Genomic DNA, 12,956 nt, shown 5'->3' with positions numbered 1-12,956 from the left:
GAGTTTACCATTCATTGCAAACAGATGGCTTAAACACAGCTACAAGGCTTGTGTTGATGCTATGCTTAAACTAGCAGCTCCTTCTGAATGCAGCTGTCCAGTAACTGACAGAAGATCCTAAATCAAACCCATGAACCCAGCACCAGACCAGGCCCCCGTACAGTGCTGGCCTGATGATTATCTATCGAAGACATAAATGTAAGAGGACAATGTTGGAAGCATTATCTGTAAAAACAAGCTTAACTTACCTAGAGGTTGACTTAGAGCCAGGCTTAATGTGACTCACAGACTCTGTACTGGAGTATAGAAACATCATTTACACCTGTGCCTCCTTTTCTAAGTTTAATACTAACAGAGCTATGCTGTTGTAGATGAGCTGAGAGCCAGACTGTTAACTATGTCATTCATTTGCTGTGAGCACCACTGAATAAAAGACACTTTAAAAAAAATACTGGAAAATAATTCCTCTTGTTACAGGGTGCTGGGATCTGTTCTGTAAAACAGATAAAGAATGAAACTGTGTTCTATCTGGATTTAATTAAGAGATGCAGCACCTGGAAGAAAGGAGCACAAAGGCAGATAGTGAAATGTTCTTAAGCAAAACTGGGAGACCACACAGGGGTAGCTTTATGTACAACTCTCGCATTTTGATTATGTCTCTGTGGATCTCTTCTTGGGATGTCAACTACCCTTCTCAGACTCAAACTCTCCGGGCATACAGGACGTAAAGATTTAGATTATGACCTCATTAAATGTCCCACCCTTTTGCTTTTGGCTGTGTTCCTTAATGCACTAAGAACTTAAAGATTAGCTATGTTGTGTGTAATGATAAACAACTGATATGCTTGTGAGAGTCCATGATCAAATACTCAACAGGTTTCGGAGGATTACAGAGATGTTTCCCTGGAGGAAACTTGCACAAGGATATTTGTGCAACAAAATGCATTTGTCAGATTTGCTGGATTTCTAAGGCAATTCAGAAGGTGAAAATGAGATGGCTATCTCAATAGACGTAGATTTTGCAAGCCATTTATAAGCATTCTTCAGTGCATCAAAGAACAACAGTTGCAAGCGTTATTGCTGGCATAGCTATAGGGAGACTCCTCTGCCACATGAATTACAGGAAGGAATTATTCTCTACCTCAGATCAAATCTGTGTGTGTGCACTGGAAAAAAAACTGTCCAGGTTACATCTAGGCAACTCTGCTGACCTACTTGTTCCAGACACTGGTTATCCAATAAGTCTACTCAAATGTCTGGGCAGCAGTTGGCAAGCATGGTAGAGCTGCAATATTTCACTGAGACACAGACAGAGAATACTGGAAAGATGTTCTTACATCCTGACAGTCGTCAGCTTTCCTGACCCTATCCTCAATCTATTCTCAATGCACTAGTTTGTATGCCCCTGTGTAGTGGGGTGCAGAAGTTAATAAGAAACATTCTCCTTCATAATATGGTAAATAGCATTAAGAAAATGTGTTTCAGGATGTAGTAGTCTTTCCTACATATCCAGATATCTGATTGTTTTTTCACATCACCTGAGTAGACCATAGAGGGATGTACCCTACTGTGCCCAACAAAGTCCTGCAAATTTCAGTAGCAGCTACAAGCTGCAGGGAAAAATGCACAGTTTTGGGGGTATGCTAACTGCATTCAAAGCTTCATCTTACAAAACAGTATGTTTTGAGTGATTTCATAGATAACGATACAACAGAAAAACTGTGTATGCATTTTTCTAACTAATGAAAAGACAATTATGTAAGTTTTTCAGAGGACAACTGGGAACCTTGTCACTAATTTTTTTCCACTTGTGGAAATATGAACAATCCTGGGCCCTGGCAAAAAAAAGTACATTATTAGTATGAGCTTTCATATTCTATAGCCTTCTATTGAATATGTTCTGAGTAGCTACTATGTAAACAAAGAACACAACACTATTTCTTGCATTGGAATAAAAGGAGGCATACCAGACTCTCTGAGCTAGAAAAGCACAGCTAAAACATCTTTGCTATGCAATTTCCCCCTTTTCACAGACACCCTCTGTCTTCCTGCTCCAAGCCCCAAATCACCTGACTTCTAAGCAGGTTGGTTCCTGGCAGCTGTGCATACTTTGGTGGTACCTGCTGTGTCTGATGGTTTCTTGCTGACTTCTTCAATCAATCAATGTCAAACCTGAAAGCACAACATGTGCTCTCTTCGGGCATCCAATTGGTCTGAAATGGTACATTTGTGAAACAAAGAAAGCTCTTCAATATGAGGCCTGGGAAGACAGGAACACGTACAGGGTGTCATCAATCAATGAGTTCTCCTGCAGGTACATCATCATTTGTCAGAATGTCCATTTTACTGAAAGCAGTTCCAGGGCTTAAAAATGAAACTAAATACATTCTGAAAACAAGATTACTTATGAGTATTTTTCTCTCTCTTAAATAATGTGATAGTCATATTTCATATGCACCACATTTTTAATAGCACAAATTAATTTAATTTTGTCTAGAAAGTGGGGGAAGGGTTATGCAGCTAAAGTATTCAAAGGTCCATTCCTATATCCAGAGTTCCACAGCACATGTCAGTGAGGAGAAAAGCTTTTATCATTGGTGGTTTTAAGAAGTCTTTTTTGTTGTACAAATAGTTTGCCAAAGACCTGCTTCTTCTAGGACATTCTCAGTTATGAACGTGCTATGAAGAAAATCCTGAGCATCTGAGAGAGCCTCAGAAGGCCAAACCTTGCTAACGTACCAGTCTGCTTTAACCCACTTCAGGAGAAGACATGAATGAATTCAAGAAAAGGTATTAGACCATGGTTTGCATTGTCTGGTGTCATGTTAAGAAGTGGGATTTCCTCAAACCCTTTTTATTTGATCAGCCCAAGAAAGATGAGATGCTTGCAGCCAACCAGCCTGTCCGCTACCTGCATTTTGACAGCCCACCATATCAGACAGTGATCTGACTGACCTTCTGACAGTGTCACTGAGTCAAATCCCTTATAACAACCACCCAAATCTCCAGAGACTTATACAAAATGAACTTCAGTGGAAGATTTTTATTGTACAAAATACAAGTTTGTGACAAAATAAGGTTCGAGGATTGCCAGTGATAATACACTGACTGCAAAACAAGCTTGAACCAACATACTTAAAAACAGCTGGCATAAGTTAGCCACAGAATAAAGCTCTTTCCCAACAGGCATCCCTATGGGGCAGAAGACAGGTTCAGCTTGTCAACTGATCCCAGAAGTTAAGATGGAGTCTTCCCAAAATTCTCTTATGCTCACTTTTTAGACTTCATACTACGTTGCATATTCACTTGTCATACACAGGATTGGTTAAAAGTTTCTAGCTTCTCATGTAAATTTGTATGCATCCTCAAATAGTACTACTGAAGTTCTTTACTAATTACACATGCTCCTCAAGTGGGGTTTTGCCCTCTTTCAAGCCACTATTTCTGTTGGAGGTCATGATCTGTCACTACCACAATTATCTTTGTCCTATTTTCAACTCATTTTCTCTTGATGTCGGTGAATTGCAACACCTTATCAGCCTGTCTCCTCCTATAGCCAGAACTTTCCATGCTTGAAGGCTTCTTCTAGATAATGGGTTTTCTTTTCACCATTTGTTCTTCGTCACTTATCCTTCTCAAGGCTGACTCCCTTGATTAGAAGTCTCTTAATTCATAACAACTTTAGAGAGTGGGTCAGCTTGACCAAACTTTGTGCACAGATATAATTAAACACTAAATCAGAGTGTGGTAACTCAGAGGTTTAGACAACAATTCCCCCTCCTTCCCCCTCTTTGGACTTATTTCAGTCCAGGACTAGTTCATTTTCTTTACATTTAGGTGGAGCTTGAGTGACTCTAGTCATATATTTTGTTGTTATTGATTGATATTGCATGTCCAGTGAGGTGTAGTAGTACCTTGGAAGCAGGTAACTTTAGGATGGAGGTGTGCGTTGGTATTACAGTGTAATTATTTCATCTAAGGAAAGTAATTTCACCACAACGGTTGGCTCAGCAGTGGACATCTTATGGATTCTTCATGTGACAACTGCTGTGCAGCTTATCAGCTGTGTGGTGCCATCCAGTTCCCATTCCTGCAGGAGCACAGCAGAGCCCGGCCACGGGGTCTCCACTCCGCTCCAGCCTCCGTCACTCCCATCAGCAGGTGCTGAGCTGGCAGGGTGTGCTGCTCAGGGAGCCGTGGGGATGTAGACTCTGTGCATGCCAACCATCCTGAAGGCGACAGCCGTATTTTACCCTAACAAGCTTTCTTTAATACTACACTTCTGTTAGGTTCCAGTTTTCTCTAATTCCCCCTCTCAAAGTAATTTTTCCACATCTGGCAACCTCTAGCTCAGACTCATTTCTGTGAGTACATGTATAGAAAGATGGCATAAGCTCCTTTATGGACCCCAAATTTCCTTGCAAGGTGTCACTGTAATCTGTGCAACTGAAATGAAAATGAAGGACTCTTACACAAAGGACTATTATTTTTCCATAGGAATCTTTCCTAGCTCCTCTTTGTCATCCTCTGGATGAGAAGTAAAGCACAGCTTTTCCTTCTTGGCTGCCTGCAGCATTACTCTGAAGTACCAGAGAACAGCAATTAGATCATGTCTACGTGGAAACTTTTAATCAGACTGAAACTGGGTCAAAAACAATAACTGTACTCTGCAGCAGTCTTCCTGTTTCAAAGCTCAATTTGCAACTGCTTTTTTTACTCCTATCATGCTGCAAAATCAACATTTAAAAATTTGTGTTACAGAGTTAACTTGTGTGTTGAACAGACACTTTACAGTGAATACAACAGGTCAGCTGAGAAGAAAAAAATCATATATTTAATGTGTGCATTTCTGAATTTCAAAATCAGAGGTAATAAGGAGAATAAAAACTATTTTTTGATTGGGGGATATAGATATAGCATCTGGGGCCTGGCCTGGGACCTGGATACAGAAGACAGAATTGTTTTCTAATCCTTTTGTTTTGCTTTAACCACAATGTCACCAAAATCGGGAATAAGAAAACTCCTTAACACCAATGTGATATTAAGAAGCAGGCATTCCTTTATTGCAGTGCTGGATGCATGGGGAATCACACCCCTAATGTGTATGCCATATGTTTCATTCAAACAAAATTATACAGTCCACACTTATGATTATGCATTACATTTCTTGGTAAAATCATACATACTCATTCAACAGGTGATACTATATTAATTAAACATTGCACATGCTCCTTACAGGTATTTGAGTCTTCTAAGGGGCCTCAAACAATAGTTGACCCTATAGTTACAGCTGACCGATCACTGAACCTTAATTTAGTTTCCTTATACGGAGAGCCCAAGGAGAGTCCAAGTTTGTTTCGTTGGTTACCTATACAGCGTTCTCCTCATTGACTAAATTTTAAATGACTTTTATGTAAACAGGGTTGGTTAGCAATAATAAAATAATAAAACAATAAAAAAACAAAAGTGATTACCCTGAAACAAACAATACAGTTGCAAAGATAAAACAGACTATAAAAGAAATAGTTACAAAACTGAAACAGACTAAACTACTTGGTGACAATAAGAAGAAGGTTACTTTACTGCAGAATTTTATTAGTTTAGTTTTGGCTCTTAATACATCTGATTCTATAGAGATCTCTTCCCCCAGTTTAGTGTGCTGATGGTGACAAGTCAGTATAGGCTTTCACTGAGATGTTCCCTCAAAGCCTTGGTTCAGCCAGATCCACTGTGCTTTGTTTATCACCACAGGTTTTCAGCATCACTATTGCTCTCAAGTTTAGTTAAATACTTTTATTTTCTACATCAGAACACATAGATCAGTCTGAACAAAACTGTAGCAAAACAATTCCAGAGTTGAGGGACAAATCTTCCCACACAACATTGCTGTCTATAAAAGGAAAACTTCCTTTCCAGCCCCCCAAGATAGATCTTTCCCTTTACAGCATATGAGGGAGGGAACATAAAAGCAGTCCATCTAGACATGGAAGGGAACATAGGCTGGAGACATAGAGCTTGCACCCCTCTTTCGACTACTTGTCAGCCAAGTGCTGGAGGAGAGAGCCCACAAAAGAAGCTAGTAACTCTTTCCTTAACAGTCTAGAAACACCTTCTCACCTTATTACCAAGGGTTCAGGGATCATATTGGGATCATATCACACTGGATGTTTCAGACTACAATAGTTCTCATACAAGGTTCAACAAAACAAAAAAGAAATGCCTGAAAAACATGCACTTTTTTCTCAGGCACCTTCCTGCGTATGTAGCAGCACGGTGCAGAAAAATCAAAATAAACAGGAAACCTACCTCTAATGTGCTATAACAACTTTCATCCACCTCACTTGTAGATACGAAATGGGTAAGCTTGTTTTCTAGCCTAATTTACCACATGCCACTGTCTACTCTTGTTCTGAATTTGCGGGTTCCATTCTTGTATGTTCTCCTTTTCTGCAAAAATCCTGAATGTTGCCAGGGCAGGATAACAGGAGAATCACACATCTCAATCATCCTCAGTATTCTATTGCTCTTTAACACAGAAAAGCAGAAATTAATCAGCTATTACAGCTCCCATGAGGGTATGAATGTCTATTACAGCAAACCCCACTTACTGTGGTACTACCCAGTTAGAGGCTGGAATATTCTTTTTTAAAAGAGATCTTGTTAGGCATAAGTGCTGGTACTCTCAGGCCCATCAAATTCCATTACGAACTTACTAGCACAACACAGGGGCCTGGATGACAAACCATCCTTAGTTTGAGAAGAATACAAATGGAATAACATGACAGAGAAAGCCAGAACAATAGTCTTGCTCGGACTCCAATGGTACCAATTAATATAACAAGGCCTAGTAATAAACAGAACGAAGAGAGAAACCTGCTGTTTATCTGACATATGTAATCTTTCACTCTGATAGGACAATAACTACATGGCAATTTATTGTAGGATTTTTTTTTAATCTTAACTTCCCTGCCAATCAGAGTTTGTACTGTGACTATTGGTTGTATTTTAAAATAAAGCTGGATCGTCATGACTAAATTTTTGCAGTATTTAGAAGGACAGTTCCTAGAAAACTCAGTGAAAAAAAAGACCTGTATGTGATAGAAAAATACAGCAATATTTGAACGAATTCTGTCTAGGTGAGAAAGTAAGCATAGTGAAAATGAAACTGAAGGCTTTGTTACTTTTATTAGGTAGAATTATCTCAGCAAAACATATACACCTTTAATTTATAAAAATAATTTTTTGTCAAGTTCAGAAGGAGCAGTACAGCACACTGGATGTTTCAGACTACAATAGTTCTCATACAAGGTTCAACAATACATCCAAGAGTAAAGGAATTCTTTCCTCTCCTACAGAATACCCACTAAGTCAATGTATTAAATTGATACATAGCAGATGCTTGAGTCACTTGTACAGTATCAGGAACAATTAATTTTGGACAAACGATTTTAAAAATAAATCCAGCATTCCATTATCCTCCCTGCTATATCACATTTACTCAGCTTCTCTCACTTTGAATTTGCACTAGCCTTTGCAGATAAGTTGAGCAGTGAGCTTCTTTGTTGTTATACTAATAGTGATTGCCTTAAAAGTCACTTAATTGACTACACCTGTAACATAATTTTTAGCTGCCATTGCTAAAGATCCCAGAGAGATGGCAGTCTGATTTTAATAAGCAACATTGACCTGGCAATTCACCAAGTGACAAGAATAAATGGATAAGGTGAACAAATACAACCCAGAAGTCAGGAGGAATATTTCTGTACACAGAAACAGAAATTCCAGTTTATAATTATGTGGTTCTATTTTACCCATTACTGACATCTTGAAGCTCATGAATTTCAATGTGCCCTTCTTTCTTGAAGGGCACTGCAATAGAAATGGTATTTAATTTGAAATTTGTTTTTCTCTGTCAGGGCATAGGACTTAAAAACTGCAGGGGATTCAGCTGAATCTCTGAACAAAGATTGTTGCTGGATTTTGTCATAATATTGATAATGACATTGACAGGATGTAAAAATCAGTTGGATAATGAAGAAATTTAACTTATAAGAATTTATAGTTTGCCTCCTGAGGAAGCATTCATGTAGCCTCCAAAAAGATTCATATCTGTCCATGACTATGTACTCTGTCCTGAAAAAAAGAAAGGTCCAAGGAAAATGCCTTTAACACTATGAAAAGGGTAAAAGGGTACTAAGAGAATGAGAAATGGGAAAACAAGTGGGAAGACAGCAAAACAACAACAGAGAAAAGCTTGGAAAAGGAACGGAAATGTTTATACAGGCACAGGAAAGTGAAAATGATGTGGCTTTTAGAATGAGGACAGAGACATTGGGAAGTAAGCACATATGAAAGGAAGGTTTAAAATCAGGAGGGAAACAAAAAGTGGTGATGAAGAGCATGAAAAGCACGGTGGGAAAAGTGAGGAAAAGGTGCTCAGTATGTAAGCTGTAAAGAATCATATCCTAGAAGGGTACCACGTATCCCACAGCAAGCACTTAACTATTTTGTAGAATGATTTTACTTATCTGTCAAAAGAGCATAAGTTATAGGTACACAAAGAAATAAAGACCCCATCAACAATTTAATATCAGACTGAAAATTCATTGCTGGCCCACATTAAATACACCTGAAACTCAATGCATGCACATCTTGGAAAGTTAAACCAGAAAAAATATTTCTACTTGCTGTTATATTAATATTTTTATTACTATACAAGAATTACAATAGATTAAACTCCAGAAACTGCATAGAGTATTTAGCTCCCATGGAGTTTATCTCAGTTTGGCAATGGCCTGTGCTTTACAGACTTTGGAATCGTCAGCTCTAGGACTGGTGGAGAGATATTGCACTTCTATTGCTTCCACTTTTTAGAGGAGAAGTGGATGAGCCAGTTACAAATTTCTAAGAAATATAGGACTAACAACATTAGCATCACCCAAAAGAGTAAGTTTAAAAGACTGCAGTCTGCTGTCAGACTTTTTTCCCCAGAATGAAGCAAAATACCATATTCATAAGATGACCTTTGAAGCCTTCCAGCTAACAGGAAGAAACTGGCTGAAAATTTTCAAGTAGGACATTGGCAGGATTGCTTCAACTGGATTTATATTTTCATTCATTCATTTAGTGATTTTTTACAGCTTCTGTTTGCTGATGATTGTCTTCTCTGGTACCTGTTTGTTTTTCCTTAACATTTATTTATTATGAAAGGAAAGAAGGAATCATTCCTTCCAAGTGCCCTGCTTTGCCATGAGACTATACAGAAAACCCAAAACATATGCAGTGCTTTCATGAGTAATTCAAAACGGATTCTATTAACCTCAAAAAGGAGCAGTTGCCTAAAGAAGGTCATAAACCCTTACTTACTTGCAGAACTTACAAGAACCACAGCAGAAAGAATACTAGGTAGTCACTTTAATACTCCCTGATAAGACAACAGGAGGGTAATAAAAGACTTTCAACTGCTGTTAGTAATGGCAGATATTTTATGCAGTGTTCTAAAGGAATGAAAAAACCCCATGTTTTTGATGATAAACACATAAATGATTTTACGTAACCAAAGTACCACTAAATACAACGAAACACCAGTAAAACCCTTGTACAAATCAATTTTCAGTAGTGAGCTATGTTCCGTGGTGCCCCAAAATCTTGGACATCAAAAATCAGACACCCTAAAAAGTGTTATTGATCTAAACATGGCTGTGAAGCCCACTTAATATGTAAGAAATAGAGCATTTAAAATAATTCATCATCTTTGAAAATTATGATCTATTTAAAATTAAATATAAGATATGTCTAAAAATGGTTAAAAGCATTCTCAGAAAAGAGATTTGTAATGGCATAGAAGATGGGTATCTGCATTGTTGAACTGTGAAGGATAATAATAAATGTGAAAGATTATTCCTAAACTAATACCTATAACTTCTGGAAATTATAAATTTAAGTAATGATCAAAAGACATTTTACTATGTTGAGTAACAAATTTATAGTGAAGTGAAGAGTTCCTGTGTTTCTGTACCACAGCAGTGCTGGTTGTTATCTTAAAGCTACATCTTGAATAAAAAAAAGTACATTTATGATTGCCAAAATTCAGTTCACTTCCTTAAAAAGGTAATTGGATTCTCTATAATTTCTGTTTTTCTGATCCTCTTAAAAGATCCAAAAGAATGCCCTGTTGTCTGCATGATGATCAATCTCCTAGATAATCAGAGACAGTCTAATAACGCTTTGTTTTGCTTATAAATAGATATAGTGATGAAGGCAGAAAATACCTGTGCTTATTCCATTGCAGCTGCCAACGTCAGCTGAAAGGTTTTAGATTTTACTTCCAGTAACCTGAGTCTTTAAAAGATTTTTATGCTTCCCTTTTTCTCTTGCCTGCTTCTTTGTATTATTATCAATTTTTCTAATTTATCCACTGCTAAATAGAATCCTATCCAAAAAATATCACTTTGTAGGGATAAGATCATTTTCAAATATGACTTATTCTTGGAAGTACCGCTGCTCAGTTATGTTCACAGTAAAAGTGTTTCCTGATGTTCACAAATCGTACACACCCATTTTGTGATTTTACTATGTTGAGTAACAAATTTATAGTGAAGTGGAGAATTCCCGTGTTTCTGTTCCACAGCAATGCTGGTTGTTATCTTAAAGCTACATCTAGAATAAAAAAAGTACATTTATGATTGCAAAAATTCAGTTCACTTCCTTAAAAAAGTAATTGGATTCTCTATAATTTCTGTTTTTCTGATCCTCTTATAAAAAGATAGTAAAGGAAATGCCCAATTCAACAGTAGAAGGATGGGGAAACCTTGTTATGAGCAGCCAAAATATCAGAGAGACTGCAATATACAATCATCATGCAAGAGAGTAAGTTATCACAATTTGATTGATTACCCACTCAATCACCTCCTTAAACTCAACAGTACAATAATTGGTTATCAAAGAAACATGTCTATGTTCATATTCTGAAGAGCAGGAAGCCTGATAACCATTCAAACTAGCCCAGAACTTGATGCACAAAGTGGCTATTGCCGCAGTAGCTGGAGATCCAGCTACTCCAGCTGGAGCTGCAACTGTGCAGCCAAGCTACAAACCCTGGTAAAAGAAAAGGAACATATACCTTTGTTCCCCCAGGCACCTCTAACATTCCTTGGCTGAAGGGAACTCAGCTGAAAATTTTGCAGTAGATTTGCGCTTGTCTATTAAAATGTGCCTTATTAAAGTATTTTACAAGGCAAGAGTAGTATAGCCTGCTCATTTTCAAGATAGCAAGACGAGAAATTTTAGTTGCAATATGTAGGAAAAAAAATTTGCTTTACCTTACAGCAGGTTTTGGAACTGTCTCCCACACACGCATTTTGTGATCAGCCCATATTGCCACACAACCACCCCTGAGCCTGAGGACACCCAGCAAAACCCACGCAGAGGGCTACTATGCAAGAACACAGTTGCTCTGGAGATCAGTAATACACAGAAGTGCTACTTAGAAAAAATACCAGTGAATACCTGCCCACCCCACTAGGGAGCCTTTGACCTACACCAAAATCATGTAATTTCAGCAGAAGCCAACATATTCCTGCCTATCGTTTTTGTCTTAGCACCCACAGAACACCATTTCTCTATCTCACGTGTGTGCAGAATCCCAGAAGGGCTAAGGTTAGAGGGGACCTTTGGAGCTCGTCTGCTCCAACCTGCTTGAGCTGAGCACGGGCTTGGAACAGATGGACCTAGAGTGCGTTGCCCAGGACCATGTCCACAAGCTTTTGAAGATCTCCAAGGATGGAAACTCCACCAACCTCTCTGGGCAGCCTGTGCCAGTGCTCAGCCACGCTCCCAGTAAAAGAGTGTTTCCCAATGGTCATACAGAACCTCTTGTGTTTCAGGTTGTGCCCATGGCCTCTTTCCCTGTCATGGAAAGAGCCTGGCTCCATCTTCTTTGCACCCTCCCCCCAGGTATATAAAGACATCAGTAATAAGATCCCCTTGAGCCTTCTCTTCTACGGGCTGAACAGTCCCAGCTCTCTTAGCCTTTCCTCATAAGACAGAGACATGCTCCACACCCTTTATCACCTTAGTAGTCTTTTGCCAGACTCTCTCCAGTTGCTCCATCTCTCTCTTGTAGTGGGCCACCCAGAACTGGGCACTGTACTCCCCAGGGGGCCTCGCCAGTGCCAAATAAACCACTTTCCTCCACCTGCTGGCAACGCTTCTCCTCATGCAGCCCAGGACACCGTCAGGTTTCTTTGTCACCAGAGCACAGTGCCGGCCTACGTTCTGTTTCGTGGCCACCAGAACCTCCAGGCCTTTTCTGCAAAGCTGATGTGCAGCCTATTGGCCCACAGCATAAACTGGTGCATGGGGTTCTTCCTTCCCAGAGGCAGGACGTTGCACTTGTTGTTAAACTCCATGAGGTTCCTGTCAGCCCATTTCTCCAGCCTGTAAGGCCCAACACGGTGGCAGCCTGGCTTTCTGGTGTTCCACCTGCTCCTCCCAGTTTTGTATCATCAGCAGACTCACTGCAGGTACACCCTACCCCATCATCCAGATCATTAACAAAGGATGGACCCAGTAGCGAGCCCTGGGGTAAGCTGCCAGTTACTGACTTCCAGACAGATTTAGTGCAAGTGATCATCTGTCAGTTTTCAGCCTCCCTCACTGTCTGCTCATCCAGCCATACTTCATCAGCTTCTCCGTGGGCACGTCGCCTGTCTATGGTGAGACAGTTTCAAAACCTTCAGTGAAGTCAGGTGAGACAACATCCGCTGCCCGTCCCTCCTCTACCAAGCCAGTCATTTCATCATAGAAGGTTACAAGGTTGGTCAAGCAAGACTCCCCCTTGGTGAACCCATCCTGACTACTCCAGATCACCTTCTCTTCCTTCATGTACCAGGAAACGGTTCCCAGGATGAGCTGCTCCAGCAGCTCTCCAGGGATCAAGATGAGATTGACCTACC

This window comes from Falco naumanni, chromosome Z (genome assembly GCF_017639655.2).
Source record: "Falco naumanni isolate bFalNau1 chromosome Z, bFalNau1.pat, whole genome shotgun sequence".
Lineage (NCBI taxonomy): Eukaryota > Metazoa > Chordata > Aves > Falconiformes > Falconidae > Falco > Falco naumanni.
The sequence above is the reverse complement of the archived record's forward strand: the minus strand, read 5'-3'. Positions refer to the sequence as shown.